Source organism: Chenopodium album, chromosome 15 (assembly GCF_948465745.1).
Source record: "Chenopodium album chromosome 15, dcCheAlbu1.1, whole genome shotgun sequence".
Classification (NCBI taxonomy): domain Eukaryota; kingdom Viridiplantae; phylum Streptophyta; class Magnoliopsida; order Caryophyllales; family Amaranthaceae; genus Chenopodium; species Chenopodium album.
In genome coordinates, this window is record NC_137848.1 from 21490500 (window position 1) to 21508105 (window position 17606).

General features: G+C 37.1%; 1 long non-coding RNA gene across 2 annotated transcripts; it reads left to right on the plus strand.

The window, feature by feature from the left end:
- The first annotated feature begins 2259 nt into the window (after positions 1 to 2259).
- On the plus strand, positions 2260 to 4703 carry LOC145582079 (uncharacterized). 2 transcript variants are annotated; one of them, XR_014099746.1, is made up of 5 exons: positions 2260 to 2450; positions 2970 to 3081; positions 3774 to 3844; positions 3935 to 3993; positions 4472 to 4703. It is a non-coding gene; the product is annotated as an uncharacterized LOC145582079 (long non-coding RNA). The 2 variants fall into 2 exon arrangements; XR_014099745.1 differs by having other exon boundaries at positions 2970 to 3844.
- Positions 4704 to 17606: the final 12903 nt, after the last annotated feature.

The following is a 17606-nucleotide window of genomic DNA, read 5'->3' on the forward strand; positions in this document are numbered from 1 at the left end:
AAGATCTCACTTTACTTTCCGCACCTTTTTCACATTCTCCAACGCGTTCTAACTTTATCGTCGGAGGCGGAGCTCCAACCAACCGGAGTCTCCGTTGCTTTGTAGGTACAGGTGCTGCCGGACCAGTCTTCGAGCTGTAACTCTCCTGAGGGACAAAAATACCCAAAACATCCTCAATCGTCACAGTTGATGAAGGAGTAGTTTCCATCGCAGTACTTTCAGCAGCATTAGAGCTTTCCCCTTCGCCCTTTTTCTTGACCCAAACATTATTTTTCAACTTAGGAATTGGGGCCTTTTCAACTCTCTTTCCTTTGTCCTTAGCATTTGTTGGAGCCTTTTTCGAGTATTTGATGAAGGTTCCTTAATCTTCACACCTTGTTGCGCAGGTTTAGGAGGAGCCTTCCTTTTTGGTTCCTTTGAACGAGCCTTAGGTGATGAGGAGAAGTCTAATTTTCTTCTCACTCCTTTGTTTTGGGCATTAGGAGTAGTAGTGGCCGAATGCATTGAATGCTTGGGCGGATTACGAGTCAAGGCGGCTTGATTTTGTGATCGAGCCTTATTTAACTCTCCTTTGTCCGCCGCATTCATCCAAGCTTTAGAAAAGGAAGATAGTACTATGCTCGCCATAGGATTTTGCACTACCCACCTAGGAAGACTTGACCAATATTCCATCCAACGGGGAATTCGTTCAGGTTTAAAGACCACATCCTTAGGGGTATCACAATCTTGTGGGGAAATAACTTGTTTCATCTCATATTGTCTCATCACCCTACAAGGAAAGATGTAAGTGATACTAGAAAGGCCTAAAAGCCTAATGTAGGGACAATTAAAACTATTCCCAATCATACTACTTATGTTCCACCAAGGAATCAAGAAGCGTATGTTAGGAACCCCATGACAGAAAAAAGACGTCCATTGTTCTTCATTCTTATGTTTGTAAAGAATGCGACGACCAGGGAACATTCTTACTCTGTTAGCCTCAAGATTTTGTGGCTGATCGACAATTTGCAAGCGCTCCATGAGCCAAATCTGAAAAAAGGGGAAAAATTAAATTGCGATATTACACCAACAGGTGGCACGCGCATCACAATCAGTCGCGCGCGCCACTCACGCGCATCTCAAATGATTGCGCTGATGTACAACGTAAAAAAAATGTACGTGTAATAGGAGATGGTAAATAACTTCAAACACTAACGCCAGTCCCACTTTGTCGCATAGAGAAAACATCAATTAGTAGAAAAAATGCTATTTGTAATGCCCTATTAGTAACTGGCGTATGTTATGGTAGTTACGAAAACATCTATAGTAACCGACTAAGATAATGCCAGTTACAAATTTCATGATATTAGTAACCGGTGTATTAAATGTCAGTTACTAATATGTGGTTTATCATTGTTTGAATTTTTGTTAGTACCTGACTAAATAAATGTCAGTTACAATTAAGTCAAAGAAACTTTGACAAAAAAGTTTGTAACTAACTTACAAACGTCAGTAACAAATATTAAGTCAAAGAAACTTTGACCAAAGCGTTTGTAACTAGCTTAAAAACGTCAGTTACAAATATTAAGTCAAAGAAACTTTAACCAAAAAGTTTGTAACTATCTTACAAATGCCAGTTATAAATATTAATTTACTACTTCCTATTAATTTTATTTAATTTTCATTTAATTTTTATTGAAGTTAGAGGAAACAATTTCTCGTTGCAAACAAACAAAGGATTTAAACCTTTTATTTTTTTCACTTTCGCTCCAACTTCTCGTGCTACTGGTTAAAATTCCTTCTTCCTCCTACAGTTTCTTCTTCACTCCATTCAATATTGTTTTAGTTTTTCGAATTTGGGTTCAGCTTTAGTGGTTCTATATCAAGGTTTTAAGATATGTAATTTTTTGAATTAGGGTTCTTGTAATTTTCCCTTTCTTAATTTAATAATAGCCCTAAAATTCATATTAAATTTTGTTGTTGATAAGTTAGCTAAGTAACACTACTACAAACACTAGAATAAGAATCGCAAAATACAAAACGGTTAGCAAAGACAGACGTTCTCTACAATTATATAGAACGTATTTCTACTGTAGGCGTTTTATGGGTTTATAAATAAAGAACGATTACTTATGATAACCGTTTTCTATTGTTTATTACCCAAAATAAAATAAAAAAAATCAATTAATTACTGGTATATTTTTCTTGAGTTTTTTTTTTTTTTTTTTTTTTTTTTAGATATTAGAATTACTTTTCCCTCAAATTAATCTATTCATGAAAGAGAAATATATCCCACGCTAATTTTCACTTTCACCTCATTCACTCTGAAAGAAGCGTCAATCGTTGCACCGCCGAACCCACTACCGCACCCACTGATGCACGCTCGTAGTCATCGGCACAATGGCGCACCGCCGCACCCATCGAAGCACCACTGCACTGCTGCATCGTTGCGCCACCACTGCACTAACTAAGTGAGTTTCGAATTATTCCTCTTCTGTAGGAATTTAATTCGAATTTGTTAATATAATTGCAGTATATATTCATTATTCGAATTATACAATTAAATTGTGGTAATAATTCAATCATATATTCCTCGAATTTCAGTATTTTGATTCGAAATTTAGTTAGATTAAAAGAAACTTCAAAGTTCTAATTTTAGGGCAAATTATTCAATCAACTTTTTTAGCGCAATTAATTCTATCGAATTTCAGCAATTTCAATCAAATTACACTTGATTTATTCGAATTACATTTATTTTATTGTCAATCAAAATGATTTTCGCCAAATTAATCTTATGGTGGTCAAATTACAACCTTAATTTGATAGAAATTCGAGGTTAAGGTTTCTGGGTTATTTAGCTATGCGTTATTGGATGGTATTGGTATAAACCTAGAGGTTGCTAATGTATTGAGTATCATTCTGTTTTTGGTGTTTCTAAGTATTGAAATATGACTGTATCTTAAATACATGTCTTCTTTCTTGTTTTGCAGAAATTTGCCCTGTTCCTCACATGGACAATCCGGTAAACATATACAATTATATGGAAGTTGCATCAGGGGTTGCTCTCTGTCTCTCAAAGTGTACCCTCGAGCAAATTAGCAGGTAGCAAAGTATCTTTGTCCATATATATACAGGATTTCAATTAGCAGTTGTGAAAACATTGCCCACTTGGGCCTTATTTTTTAAACCTCGGCTATTGTTGTGACTGAATTTGTTTGAAGATTTTAGCTTATCATGTTTAATTAGTTCTTTTCTTTTACTTGCATGGCTTAATTGAATTATTGATCCCTTAATTGAGCTGCTCATAAACTTTACACGAGTGGGATCACTATCCGATGGTTGTTGTGTCATATGGAGTTATATTTTTTCTCGTAGTAGTGATAAATTGATAATATGATGTAGAATTTAAGGCATGAATTGATTAAGTAGTCACTTGATTCTAAATTGACTCCCTAATTTAATTACTTGGCTTATTGAGTAACCTTGTGTTATGATCTTGTTTTATTATCACTTGTTTAACTGTTTTGCTAGTTAATAAGCCCATGATTTTATCATTAGTATAAATAAATGTCTAATTTCATTCAAGGGCTAGAGAGTTGATACAATAATAAGATAAAAAAAATTGTTAGTGAATTATATTCGAGTGTTTGGAGTTAGCATTCAAACCTTTAATGTTTTATTCAAGATTGAATTAGGATAAATGCTTGATTGCTTAGATTAGAAGTCTGTGTGGAACTTAAAATCCAGATCCAATCAAATCATCAAGTGTGAGAGTTTGATTAATTTTCTATCAGGAGTGATATCATGCATAATGCTAGTCATCAGATGGTAGTCTTTTGGGAGTTTTATATCTATCAAAACGCTGGTCAGGCCCTCTTCTCTGTTTTTTTTGTTTTTTTTTTGTTTTTTTTTAATGCTACTAATAATGGTTTAAAGAAATCTTTTTTTTTTTCAGTTTAAATGACAATGAAGCTTCTTCTCGTCTTTTGGTTTGCTTTCTCAATTAGTGTAGAGGTAAATTTCTTTTGATTGAGTTGCTTGATTTAGTTTCAGTTATTTAGGGATTTTTTTTTTTTTTTTTTTTTTTTTTATTTTATTTATTTATTTTTTTTTTTTTATAGTCTTGTTCAATGTAGATCAAAATTCACATTGGCAAATTTTTGGCTAAGGAATTTGTTGGGTTCAATGAATCAGATTTAAGGCGGCTCAATAATACTTTTCATAAAATAAAATTAGTAAAAATCTCTTGCATTACTTACATTTTTTAAAAGTCAACATGTTATAGGCTTTCTTATGGGCAATATAATGTTATAGGCTTTTAGTAAAAATTCTCTTGAAAATATAAAACTCTTTAAAAAACATCGATGATTATTTTATCAATATTATAGTCAATAGTCACTGCCAATCTTTCAATTACTTCACTTTTTTTTTTTTTTTTTTTTTTTTGACAAGAATTACTTCATTACTATAATTTGTAAATTCTCATTTTCAGGATGTGAAATGTCAAATCGAGCTCAAGAAGCTAGTTGATGGAGCTGGTGCATGACTTCTAGTAAGTTTCCGATCAGCTCTGATTTTTCGTGTACTTGAAAATTCATACAGAGAGAATAGTCAAATTTGTGAAGCAGACACAGACAAAATCGTCAAAATTTGAAGGATGACGATTGTATTGTTTAACTAACTAGCTTTTTTAGTAATACAGTTTTATTTATTGTTAATTGGGAGAGACATGTTTGTAATTTACAAGTACATATCAATTTAATATTATTGTAGATGATGATGTATATAAATGTAGAGGTCGCTTAAAATTGGCCTTACATTAGTTAGATTGATAATTATTTTATTTTATAAAAGTTTATTAATAACTTATGGTCTTTACATTTAAAAAAATATATAGTGTACAGGTTGGTGGCAGTAGAAGAATTTGCTATTGCTTCCATTTTATTTATTTTTTTTAAAAAAATACTATTCGTAACTGGCGTTAGGCTATGCCAGTTACAAATGATACCCTAATTGTAACTGGCGTAATTTAACGTCAGTTACGAATAGTATGCGTTCTACCTTGGAAAATAGACTTTTTTAACTGGCGTTAGGTTAAGCCAGTTACGAATAGTATATTATTTGTAACTAACATTAGCCGGCTATGAATAATATTTACTAGTTGTAACGGTGGCATTCGCAGCCAACAATACTAGTTACAAAAAGTCAATTTCACCAGTTTCAAATAGCATTTTTTCTAATAGTTAAAAACTGTGACAACATACTCATGCACAAACTCCCCCAATATCAACCCCCTCACCTTCATTGGAACTCTTTCTCTTCCTTCAAATTACCCTCAAAAAATATATAATATGGGTTACCAAATTACGTCAATAAAAAACGTGAAGTCACAAATAAGAAGAGATGTAGACTTGCTTGGAAGTGCTAAGAATTGGTGAATCAGGTGGTGGGTACCTTTCTCACTTTGTGTGGCCAAACATGAGGATTTATGGGGAAGCACACAATTCAAATAAAAACTAACGCGTACTTCCCATCCTTGTTTTTTTTTATAATGCATGGATGTGATCAACTTATAGTGTCATTTATGGCACTCATATGATAACATTTTAGGATGTTTTCCTTCTATTTTATAGCTTTTCTCTTTAAATAATGCTTTAGTTTCGTTCATTTATGCTTTATTTTCTTCGTTTCTCTTATTTTGTGCTTTCTTGTGAAATAAGGGTATTTTCGTCTTTTCTACTTTACTCGCTTTACTTTCTTTTATTGTAGGCTTTATTCGGGTCTCGGGATCTACTTTGGAAGGTTCTCCAAGTCTTTTGGATGCTCGGGACAAGACCACATATTATTTGGTTGGCTAGAGTTCAAGATAAGAAGCAAGCTCCTATTCTTGGCATTAGCGCTCTCGTGCATCACCATCATCGCATGTCTTGATCATGAACACGCAAAAATAAAGATTTAAAGTCTTCCTTCTTCGTGAGCATCATACGAGAGCGTCGATGAGGAGCACGCTTGTGAGCGCTAGAACTAAAGCAAGAGGTCGAGTGCACGACCATCACTATGGTGCGTGAACGCCAGCAGGGGGCATGACTGGCACACCATGTGGTGCACGGGCGCACACCCTTCTGTGCGTGCGCACCATAGGTTGGTGCTCGCGCGCACACCCTCTTGTGCGTGCGCACCATAGGTTGATCGAGCCTAATTTGCTCCCTTGCTGTATATACTTGAGACCTTTCTTTTTTTTGAAGAACTTTAGACTAGCTTAGAATTTCTCTCTCATATTTTAACTTAGCTTGAGAGCTTCTCTCTCTAGAGCTAGGGTTAGTTTTAGGAGTATATTTAGAGAGAAAAAGTGAGGGATTTCATTCAGGATTTGAGAGATTGAAGATTCAAGGTGACAATTGTATTGAAGATCTCCATAATCAATTAATGAGGTTTCAAACTCTATCTCATTTTATTGCTTGTTTAATTTCATGCTTGTTTGGTTTGATTTTGATGTTTGATCTTGATTAGTGTAATTGTTCTTCATATTTTGTTGATTCTTGATTTCTTTACTTACTTGTTGATTAGATGATGGTTCTTGAGTAGTTGTTTGGCTAGGGATTGGGTGAAACTTGTATGATTGATTGATTGTGATTAATTTGGGAATTATGTTGATTGATTGTTGAGATTAAAGTGAATAATGTAAGTTTGAATGTGTGTAATTGTAGACACCCAAATGTGTCTCCCCAAAACCAAACCCAGTGATGAATATCTTTTGCGTCAAATGATTATCGAATAAGGTGAAAGTGTGAAAGGTCGGGTGTTGCGGTTAGTTTTTATTAAATTCTATCTTTCTGTTTTCGAAAACAACTCTATTTTATGAAACAGCCAATCCAGTTTAGTTTGGTCCACGACAAGGGTCCAATAATAGTGTAATTGGATAGGGCTTGCAAAGAGCTTTCCAACGATATATTATAAGCCCAATTCCGATGAATAATGAGGAAGTTATGACCAAAATACTAAACTGGGCCCGGTTTGATCTTTACATGCGGCCCAATGATCTAGGGGAGGGCCCAATGTTAATTATTATTCCTAAAGTTATTAGAATTGATTATAGTCTTCTAGAATTCTCTAGAAGGTTCTTTTTAATCCTAATAAGATTAGAAGTAATAATTATATTTTGATAAAGTTTTATTTGGAATAAAATATTATTATTTGAAAAATACGATTTCAGTTTCATACGGATTTTACAAATCGATTTTGATTCATATGTGGACTCCGTGTTGAAAGCGCGTAGAAATCCAGACCTGTCGCCACGCGATAAGCCTTGTCGCCACGCGACAGACCCTGTTGCCTAGCGATAAGGTCGGTTTTGCAGCGACAGCGTGGAGTTTTATTCCTTATCAAATTCTACCTATTTCCGGACTGTTTTCTTATAAATAGGATCCTGAACCTCCGTTTTTAATCATCAACAATTATCAACAATCTTTCTCTCTCTCTTTTTCTAAACCTTCCCTCTTATAAAATTCCGCATTCACAAGATCTAGAAACACCTAGCCGAGTTCGAAGTTGCCTTCGCCCTAGACGTGAAAGGTTATAATTTCTGAGGTTTGGTCCCTAATCTCTATTTCAATTATTTGATTTAATTCTTTGAATTTATATTTTCCTTGAAGTTACTAACGCGTGTATTTTGTTATTAGAAAGAGGTACGAGGCATCAAAGTATGTAATCTTATTGCTCTATTCTTGTAGAAAACATGTTTAGATTTGTTTAATTCCTAGTATCATGTTAGGATGTTATTATTGCTTTCTAGTATCATGTTTAGGGAAAAGGTTATAATATCAAATATGCTTATTATGATTCCTGCGATGTTATTATTGCTTTCTAATATCATATCAATATCATGTTAGTATCATGTTAGGTTTAAAGCTTTGATTTTTATTGTTTAGTGACATGCTAGGGTTTGTTATTAATCTTGTTAGTATCATGCCTAGGATCTTGCTATTATTATGCTTTAGCTTTAACATGATTGATTATAATGATGATTATGATGATTATTATGTTGCTTGATATATATTATTGTTATTGCTTGATCACGCCTCTCTTGTAATCACGCTTAATAAGATAATTAATAATCTTGTTTAGGGCTAATATGATTATAATTCAAGTGATCGCCAATAATAGTTTTATTTGTGCATTAAATTCAACCAACATAGTTAAACAGGTTTAGGGTTAATCTGTTGATTGCATGTTAGTCAGAAAGCGCACATGAATATGAGAATAATGAAGTAGAGGCCTATTTAGGGCAGGTTCAATCTCTTTTAGGTTGGATTTGTACCCTCATCCCTGAACCCTATTTGGTTCAAGACCTTTTGGAGTTGACGATCTCATGGATCGTTAAGGGGTGTAACCTTCACCCTATGAACGGTTTACAAGTTCCTAAAACTTGTTGGCAACTCTTTTGCTCTAGCTTCCTTCCCTTTGGACGCCACCATGCTTAAGTGTATGATCACAGTGGGGTTCAAGCTTGGGGTTAATGGCTTGAAATATTCCCTACAGTTTTTGGCGACTCCACTGGGGAGGATTTCTATTTTAATTCCTGAAATTTATTTCGGCAATGATTAGCATTATTGTCATATGATTAGCATTTTAATTCCCTTTGGATGAGAGTCGAAAAGTTCTAAGTATTTCATGTGCGTAATTTTGATTAGCATTATTGTCATATGCATAAAAAAGGTCCTCATTGGATAGAACATCCGAAATGAGTAAAAAACATAGGATTTTTACACGTAGGAAATTTGAGAAATATCTTTCACAACTAGAATTTAAATAACGCTGCGAAATCTGGAAAATTCTAAGAACGTAGATACCTGCTGAGGCATGTAGGAACTAGCGTCTAGAAAACAGGATTGTCGCATGTAAAGTGCTTCTGTCTCCTGGCGACTGTTTTGTCGCTTGGCGACAGAGGTGCTTTTGCGGCGACAGTCCCTGTAGTCTGGCGCCAAGTTCTTCCAATACTGAGCCAGAACTCTGCCTTCTTGTTTTGACCATTTCTAGCACTGTTGGCTCGATTCTACTTCCTGATTAAGTTTTTCTCACTTTTGTGAAACCCATATGTGCTCTACATATGAAAATAACCCCCTGGGGGTTCACGCTCCATCTACCCAATCGAACGCTCCTGGCAACGATGGGTACATCCGAGTTTGTGAATCCACCAAACCATGGAAGCAAGTTTTTTAACTTGCGGGGTCCCATCCACTCGCGCCAACCCTTCCAAAGGTAAGGCTTCCGCGCGGTGCATCCGGACTCATAACCATGGACCCTATTTGACTAACCCATATCCCAAACTTTAGAAAACTAGAGCCCTGGTTAGGTTGCAAACTCATTGCATTATGTTGTGACTACTTGACTATTTGTGCATTCTTTGCTTGTGCATACTTTATATGTGCTAACCGTTTGTTTGACTTGTGTTTAAGTCTAATAAACCAATTAATGACTAAAAAGGACTTTGTCTAATTAATGAATTAATTAATTTGACTAATTAAATAATTAATCTGACTTAGTACGACTTTAGGCATGTCCCCTTAGAGTACAATCACTAGAAACAGTCCCAGATTAATGTTCTAGAAATGGCGCAGGAGTTTTGGGCTGTGGCGCCGCAGCTTACTGTTTGTCGACTGGCGACAAGCTTTAAATTGTGGCGACAGTTCTGTTGTTCCGGCGACAGTCCAGATTTTTACTCGAGTCATCACGACGAGTTTATTTAACAGTCTGCTAATCAGTTTAATCAATTTGTCAAGTCCTTAATTGATTCTAGGCACCTAGTCCCATGGTCATACACAAGAGTCAAAACATGTCACTTGCACTCACTTATAAAACACACACTTAATATGTATGTCACACCTTGATCATGTTTAGAGAGTCTTGAATGCGTGTTTTCCGTCATTTTTTTAGGGGGGTAAGTCGGATATTAATCCTCCAATTGAACCACTTGTTTGAACCCATACCCAAAAATATACCAAAAATATACACCCTATTTTTGTTTTTTATACCCATAAAGTCAAAATCAATTTGAGTCAAGTCATTAAAACAAATATGGTTTAATCTACAGCGCGTGGTTAAAAAAGGAAGGGCGTTTAATCGAGGACAACACTTTTGTTCAAGTCTCACTTTTTGATAAGCCAATCAATCGAAGAAGGAAAGCTAAGAAGACAATGGCAAGTTAGGAAGAAGTCAACGAACTCAAGGGACAAGTGGCTAACATGGCTGAAATGTTGAAGAATCTGACTCTCCAAATCAATGACCCTGTGAGACAACAACAAATGGAGCTCATCCAGGAAAGTTTGAGCAGATTATCTAATGACTATAGATTGCAAGGCATTAGCTCACAAGGGGTCTCGGTGGACAAGGATCTTCTTCCGCAGAAGTTCAATGCCAACGACATCCCGAAATTCAAAGCAATGGATAACCTTTATTTTCATTTAAGAGCTTTTGAAACTGTAATGAATATTAAGGGAATAGACAAAAAATCTTTTCATTCTGTATTTTCTCTATCTTTAGAAACCGTTTGTCAGCAATTGTATTTCTCCCTCGATAAAGAGAAAACCTCCAGTTGGGAGTCAATTGTAAAAGCTTTCATCGATAGATATAAATGCAATATTCAAGTTGAAACTGATCATAGGGAACTTGAAATACTCAAGCAGAAAGAGAATGAAGGCTTTACTTCCTTCTTTAATAAATGGAGGGAAACTTCTGCCAAGATGGTTGAGGTGCCTAGTGAGAAAGAATCTGTGAGGATGTTTATCAAGAACCTCCAAGAAAAATATTCCAAGCATCTCAAATACTAAAATAACTTGCACACCTTTAAGGCCGTCTATGACATTGGTATCAATATTGAAGACGACCTAGCTAAACAGAAAGCTGCTAACAGTACCTCTAGTAGTGGCTTGAAAGGCAAGAAGAACGATAATCCTTCTTCTTCCAAAACCACCCACTCAAATAATGTTAGCACCTTTAATTTGAGTGAAGTCCTCACCATGAATAATCAAGGACAAAAGAAACCACTTAGAAGGAACTTTACTCCTATTGGTATGAGTTATGACACCGCATTTGATCGCTTACATGCAAAAGGTTTTATAACTCCCATAGGACCGTTTGGGGACCCACCTGTCGAGAAGAGAATGGCTAGCTGGAACCCCAATGCACATTGCAAATATCATCAGGGCAGGGGCCATCTCACAGAAAATTGTTGGAAGCTAAAAGAAGCAATCCAGGATTTAATTGATAACAACAAACTTGCCTTGCCCCCTGCAAGCAAGAAGCCAAGTATCAATAGCGCACCACTGTCAGATTCCTTGGCCATTTCCGACGAGGAAAATCAGGTTGACCCCTCAAACCTCATCAAACCGGTCGAAGCTATTGAAGAAGAGGAGGAAATCTTCGAAGATGCCGAGTATCATTTTCCTTGTGGACAAGAACCTGCGACAAAACAAGAAGTGTGTATCCTTATTCAGGTTGTGTTGGAAGCAAGAGAATTACTACGCGAGGCCATGGAAGTGGTAAAAGAACTAAATGAACTACTCAAAAGTAGACCTCTGCCTAAAGGAAAGAAATCATTCTCCCTCCAAGTAATTGACACACCCAAAAGGAGCAATAGGCCATACACTCCAATTGGAACTTCTTATGCAAACATGTTCAAAATGCTCTCCGAGAATGGTAAAATTCAACCTCTCGAACCGAGCCCATTTGAATCACTAAAAAGAACAGATAGGTACTATTGCCCATATCATCAATCGGGAGGACATACTATAGAAAATTGTTTTAAGTTCAAAGACTTGGTCCAAAGATTGATTGATAACAAGAAGCTAGTTCAAATCCCACAAGAACGAGATGCTACCATTAATGGGGTTTAAGATAGTGATGATGAGGATGTCTACCTCAAGGACGTCGAAGAAACTCCACTCTCGACAATATACCCAGTAGGTGACATTTGGAATGAAGAGGATTCACTAATAGATGTCCTCACAAGGTCTGGGAGAATGCAACCTCCCATTACTACACAACCTATTCCCACTACTCAACAAGTTCCCATACCAATCATAGAAGACAACGATGTTGTCAAACAATTAAAAAAGACTAAAGTCGAAATGAACGTATGGAAACTTCTAGCTACATCCCGAGAACATAGAATCGCAGTCATGGATGCCTTAGCTAAAGTAGGGATAAAATCGGTTAATACTCCTGAGGGGTTGGCTAATTTCCTCACAAGTGACCTCCCAAGTCCTACTCATTTGATCACTTTTTCCGACAAAGATCTACCGCCGGAAGGTGATAAACACAACAAAGCTCTCAATCTCACAGTAATTTGCAAGAGAATGAACGTCCCTATGACTCTTGTAGATAATGGATCGGCAACTAATGTTTGCCCACTTAGGACTGCAAGGATGTTGGGGATAAGGGATGGAGATTTTTCTCCATCAACACAAGGGATAAGAGCTTACGATAACTCACGTCGCCAAGCATTGGGCACAATTACCATGAACATAACGACGGGAGTAATTGTGCATGCCACCACATTCCAAGTGGTAGATATTAAGGCTTCGTTCAAATTACTGTTGGGACGCCCTTGGCTTCATGACCTCAAGGCCATCCCTTCATCTCTTCACCAACAAGTGAAATCCATAGTTGGAGGAGTACCAATTACAATCGATGCTTCACCTATGAGGATCAAAACAGTAGAAAACCCACTAATCAATGTGGAGCACGATGAGAATGACGAAGATCTGTGGGGCTTTAATGAAGAGGTCTCCTTGATCGAGGAAGATGAAAGGACCCCTCTTCACTATGACCTCCACTCAAACATGATAACCAATGCTATCCTGAGAAAACAAGGACACTTCCCTGGAATGACCCTAGGAAAGAAGAAAGGGATAGCAAAACAGATGGGACTACCTGGCCTCCCTAAATTAGATACTTTCGAACTTGGTTTCGAACCGAATCTCGAAGATCTAAAGAGAGCCCAGGAAAAATCAAAAGCACGTAGAAATGCTCGCGCACAAAAGAAAGCAATCCCAATGGATCAATACCCTCTTACCTTAAATGGACAGTTCATAAGAGAGAGAGAAGATTATCCATGTTACGAATTTCCAGAACCCTTCGTTGTAAACGGCATAAGACAGCCTGCGTTCGAAATATTTCTGGATTATTGCTTTCTAGATGAGATTCCAACTCCCATACATAAAGAAAAAAAGCACCCCCATGCTTTGACTTTAATGTCATGGGATTTCTCTTTGGGCAAGAAAAGAATGAGCCAAGATACATAGAGGATAACTCTTCACTCATTCAAACAGTCCTACAAAGCGAGAATTTTGATCCCTCCAAGCTCATCACTTCGGCAGAGGACTTAGTGCGAGGATGGCGCAAGACAGTGAAAGTGACTACTGCAAACGGAAAGAAGATCTCAATAACTACAGGACAAAGGCCACTGTTCGAAGAATCGTCTGAGTTAGAGTCTGAGTCTGAGTCTTCCCCTATCAAGTCCTCTAAGTCTCTAGTTGTAGCACCTCCCTCTAATTCTTCTATTTTATCATCTACTCCTAGGATAGTTAGTAATCAAGTCCCAACGGACATTTCTTTATTAGATGTAATGATTTTTGAGTTTAATAATATGTCTTCTTCCCCTTATTCCTCGTGTTTCTCTTTAGCTCCAAATGACGAGTATTGCTTAACTAACGATGAAAATGACAAAGAAATCATTAAAGCAATGGAAACACTTGAAAATAAAACACCAATAATTGAGGACACTGAAATGGTTGATATCTCAAAAGATCCAACCATCAAAAGAGAAGTTAAAATCGGACTCACGTTAAACAAAGATGAAAGAACCGATTTAATTAACCTACTTAAAGAATTCATCGATGTATTCGCATGGTCATATGAAGATATGCCAGGCATTAATAGAGAAATAGCTCAACACACTATACCACTAATCCCAGGAATGAAACCTGTAAAACAAAAGTTACGTCAAATGAAACCCGACGTAGCTCTTAAAATAAAAGAAGAAGTACAAAAGCAAATAACTGCAGGTTTTATCAGGGTATCCAAATACCCTAAATGGGTTGCAAATGTAGTCCCAGTTTCAAAAAAGGATGGTAGGGTTCGAATGTGTGTCGACTATTGAGATCTAAATAAGGCAAGTCCAAAGGACGACTTCCCTTTACCACACATCGATATTTTGGTAGATAATACAGCGAATCACGCACTTCTCTCATTTATGGACGGATACACAGGGTACAACCAGATCCTCAGGGCCGAGGAAGACATGGAGAAAACAACATTTATAACACCTTGGGGTACTTACTATTACATAGAAATGCCATTCGGGTTGAAAAACGCGGGTGCCACTTACCAACGAGCAGCAACTACCTTACTCCACGACATGATGCACAAAGAAGTCGAAATATACGTGAACGACATGATTGTGAAATCTAGAGATCATCCAGGACATCAAGAGGCCTTAAGAAAATTCTTCGAGAGGCTAAGAAAATACAACATGAGGTTGAATCCATCCAAGTGTGCTTTTGGAGTAACCTCAGGCAAACTCTTGGAATACGTCATAAGCTCTAGAGGAATAGAGATAGACCCAACCAAGATCAAAGCAATCATGTCAATGCCACCGCCCAAAACCAAGAAGCAAATTCGAGGATTTATTGGCCGGTTGCAATACATAAGTAGGTTCATATCTAAGCTAACGACAATATGCGAACCAATATTCAAGACGCTTAAGAAAAATGTGCCAGTAATATGGGACGACGAGTGTCAAAAAGCCTTTGAGAAGATCAAAGCCTATCTCGCCAATCCTCCCGTATTAGCCCCAGCGCTTCCAGGAATTCCTCTAAGGCTGTACTTAACAGTCACCAAAGAAACAATGGGAGCTATGCTCGCACAAGAAGTAGAAGGAAAAGAAAACGCCATCTACTACCTAAGCAAAAAGATGCTCGAATATGAAGCACGCTATACACCACTCGAGAAATTGTGCCTCGCATTGTGTGGGCCACAACCAAGTTAAGACATTACATGCTTGTTCACACAGTCTTTGTAGTGTCACGAATGGATCCTCTCAGGTACTTATTCGAGAAATCCACGCTTAACGGACGCATCACAAGGTGGATAGTCAACCTAGCCCAGTTTGATGTAAGGTTCATGCCTCAAAAGGCTATTAAAGGATCTGTAGTCTCGGACTTCTTAGCGGACTTTCCAATAGAAGATCCGACACCAATACACGACAATGAATTTCCAGATGAAGACTTAATGGTCACGGAAGATGATACTTGGACTTTATACTTCGATGGAGCCTCAAACCAAAAGGGATGTGGCGTATCCTACTAGTATCACCTAAAGAGGAGCATGTTCCAATCTCAATAAAGTTAGATTTCGACGTTACCAACAATGCTGCAGAGTACGAAGCATGTGTGGTAGGCCTCGAAACAGCTTTAGCATTGGGTGTCAAGAAACTCCGAATATTCGGAGATTCTTCCTTGAACATCAACCAAATATCCAAAAGATGGAAAGTAAGGAGCGAAAGCTTAGCCCCTTACCAAACCTATCTGGAAACTCTCACCGATCAATTGGAAAAGGTGGAATACACATATCTACCTAGAGAAGAAAATCAATTTGCCGATGCCTTGGCAAGATTAGCCTTAATGGTTAGGATTCCTAAGGAAATTGAGCAAATGCCTCTAACAATAGAGAAAAGACACAAACCAGCATATATTCAAGCTATAGAGGATGATGAAACAATCCAAGAAGAAGAAGAAGAAGAAGAAGAACCATGGTATGCCGACATACTCAATTATGTCACCAAAGGAGAATACCCTCCTCATGCTGACAAAAGAGTAAAACGAGCTTTGAGACTTTTGGCTTCCCAATACGTACTCATAAATGATGAGCTACACAAAAGGGTACCTAAAGGTCGAGCCCTATTATGTGTAGGCATGAAAGACGCTCAAAGGACTATGAGAATAGTCCACGAAGGAGTATGTGGAACACATGTTAATGGTAAAATGCTAGTCCAAAAGATAATGCAAGAAGGATATTATTGGACTACCATGAATAGGGATTGTCATCAATATGTAAAAAGATGCCCTAAGTGCCAAATTTATGCAAACTTGCAACATATTCCTCCATCCCTTCTCTACACTTACACCTCACCATGGCCATTCTCAACATGGGGAATCGATATAATCGGAAAGATGACACCTCTTGGACAAGGAGGTCATGAATACATCTTGGTAGCAATCGATTACTTCACAAAGTGGGTAGAAGCACAATCATATGCTAAACTCACTGCAAAACATGTAGCACTCTTTATCGAAAGGAACATAATTTGTCGATATGGAGTCCCACATGAGATGATAACCGACAATGGAACTCACTTTCACGCCGAATGTGAAGAATTGTTACAAAAGTATGGTATTAAACATCACCATTCTTCCCCTTATAGACCTCAAGCAAATGGAGCAGTTGAAGCAGCTAACAAAAATTTAAAAACTATCATCGAGAAAATGACAGAAAATTACAAGGATTGGCCTGAAAAACTCCATTTTGCACTTTGGGGTTATCGCACGTTAATTCGAACATCAACAGGAAACACGCCATTCGCTTTAGTCTATGGAATGGATGCCGTACACCCTGTAGAACTAGAAATACCTTCTCTACGCATTGCGTTAGAAAGTAAACTCGATGAAGTTGAATGGACTAGAGCACGGTATGAAGAGTTAATTCTACTTGATGAAAAACGACTAGAAGCTCTACATCATACCCAATGCTACCAAACTCGTATGGCTAGACACTTCAACAAGAAGGTCAAGACAAGAAACATCAAGGTTGGAGATTTGGTACTAAAAGCACTAAAGAAAAATGTGTTGGATCCAAGAGGCAAATTCAGGCCCAATTGGTCCAGACCATACATTGTCAAAACAATCCTATCAAGAGGCGCAACTCAGTTAACCGACATGGACGACAATGAATTCTCAAACATGACCAATCTTGACTAACTCAAGAAGTACTACCCATAATTACTTAAGTAGGACACTCAAGAGAGCTACGTTTGGCCTGATTCCTTAAGAAAGGATACGTAGGCAACCCTCTAAAGGGTGCGGCCACATTAATTATCAAACATTCCGTGTCTCAGTAAAAAAAAAAAAATAAATAAAAAATAAATAAAAAAAATTGTCACCAGACGACAACCGTGTCGCCAGGCGACAAGGCGAAAATCTTGGTGACAGACTCGCATGAGCGACGCCAATTTTCTGCGTATAACTGGACAACTTCGGTGCATTCTGGAAATTTTTTCGACTTCCGTACTTGAAGAAATTTTTCGGAAAAAATATTTTAAGTTGTTTTCATATGAAAAAATGTAAAGTTAATTTAATCAAAAAGCTGAAATTGCATTAATAAGTAAAAAAAATTACATCATTGATGGAATTTAAATAAAGCTTAAAAAATTAAAATTAACTTAACATGTTTAATAAATCGAAGGAAAAGCAATACTCTAATCTTTCTTTTCTTTCTTCATTCTTTTCCAATTTTTGTCAGATGCTTCTTCTTCATCCATCACTTTTTCCAAGAGACATCCATCAGAGCTCTAC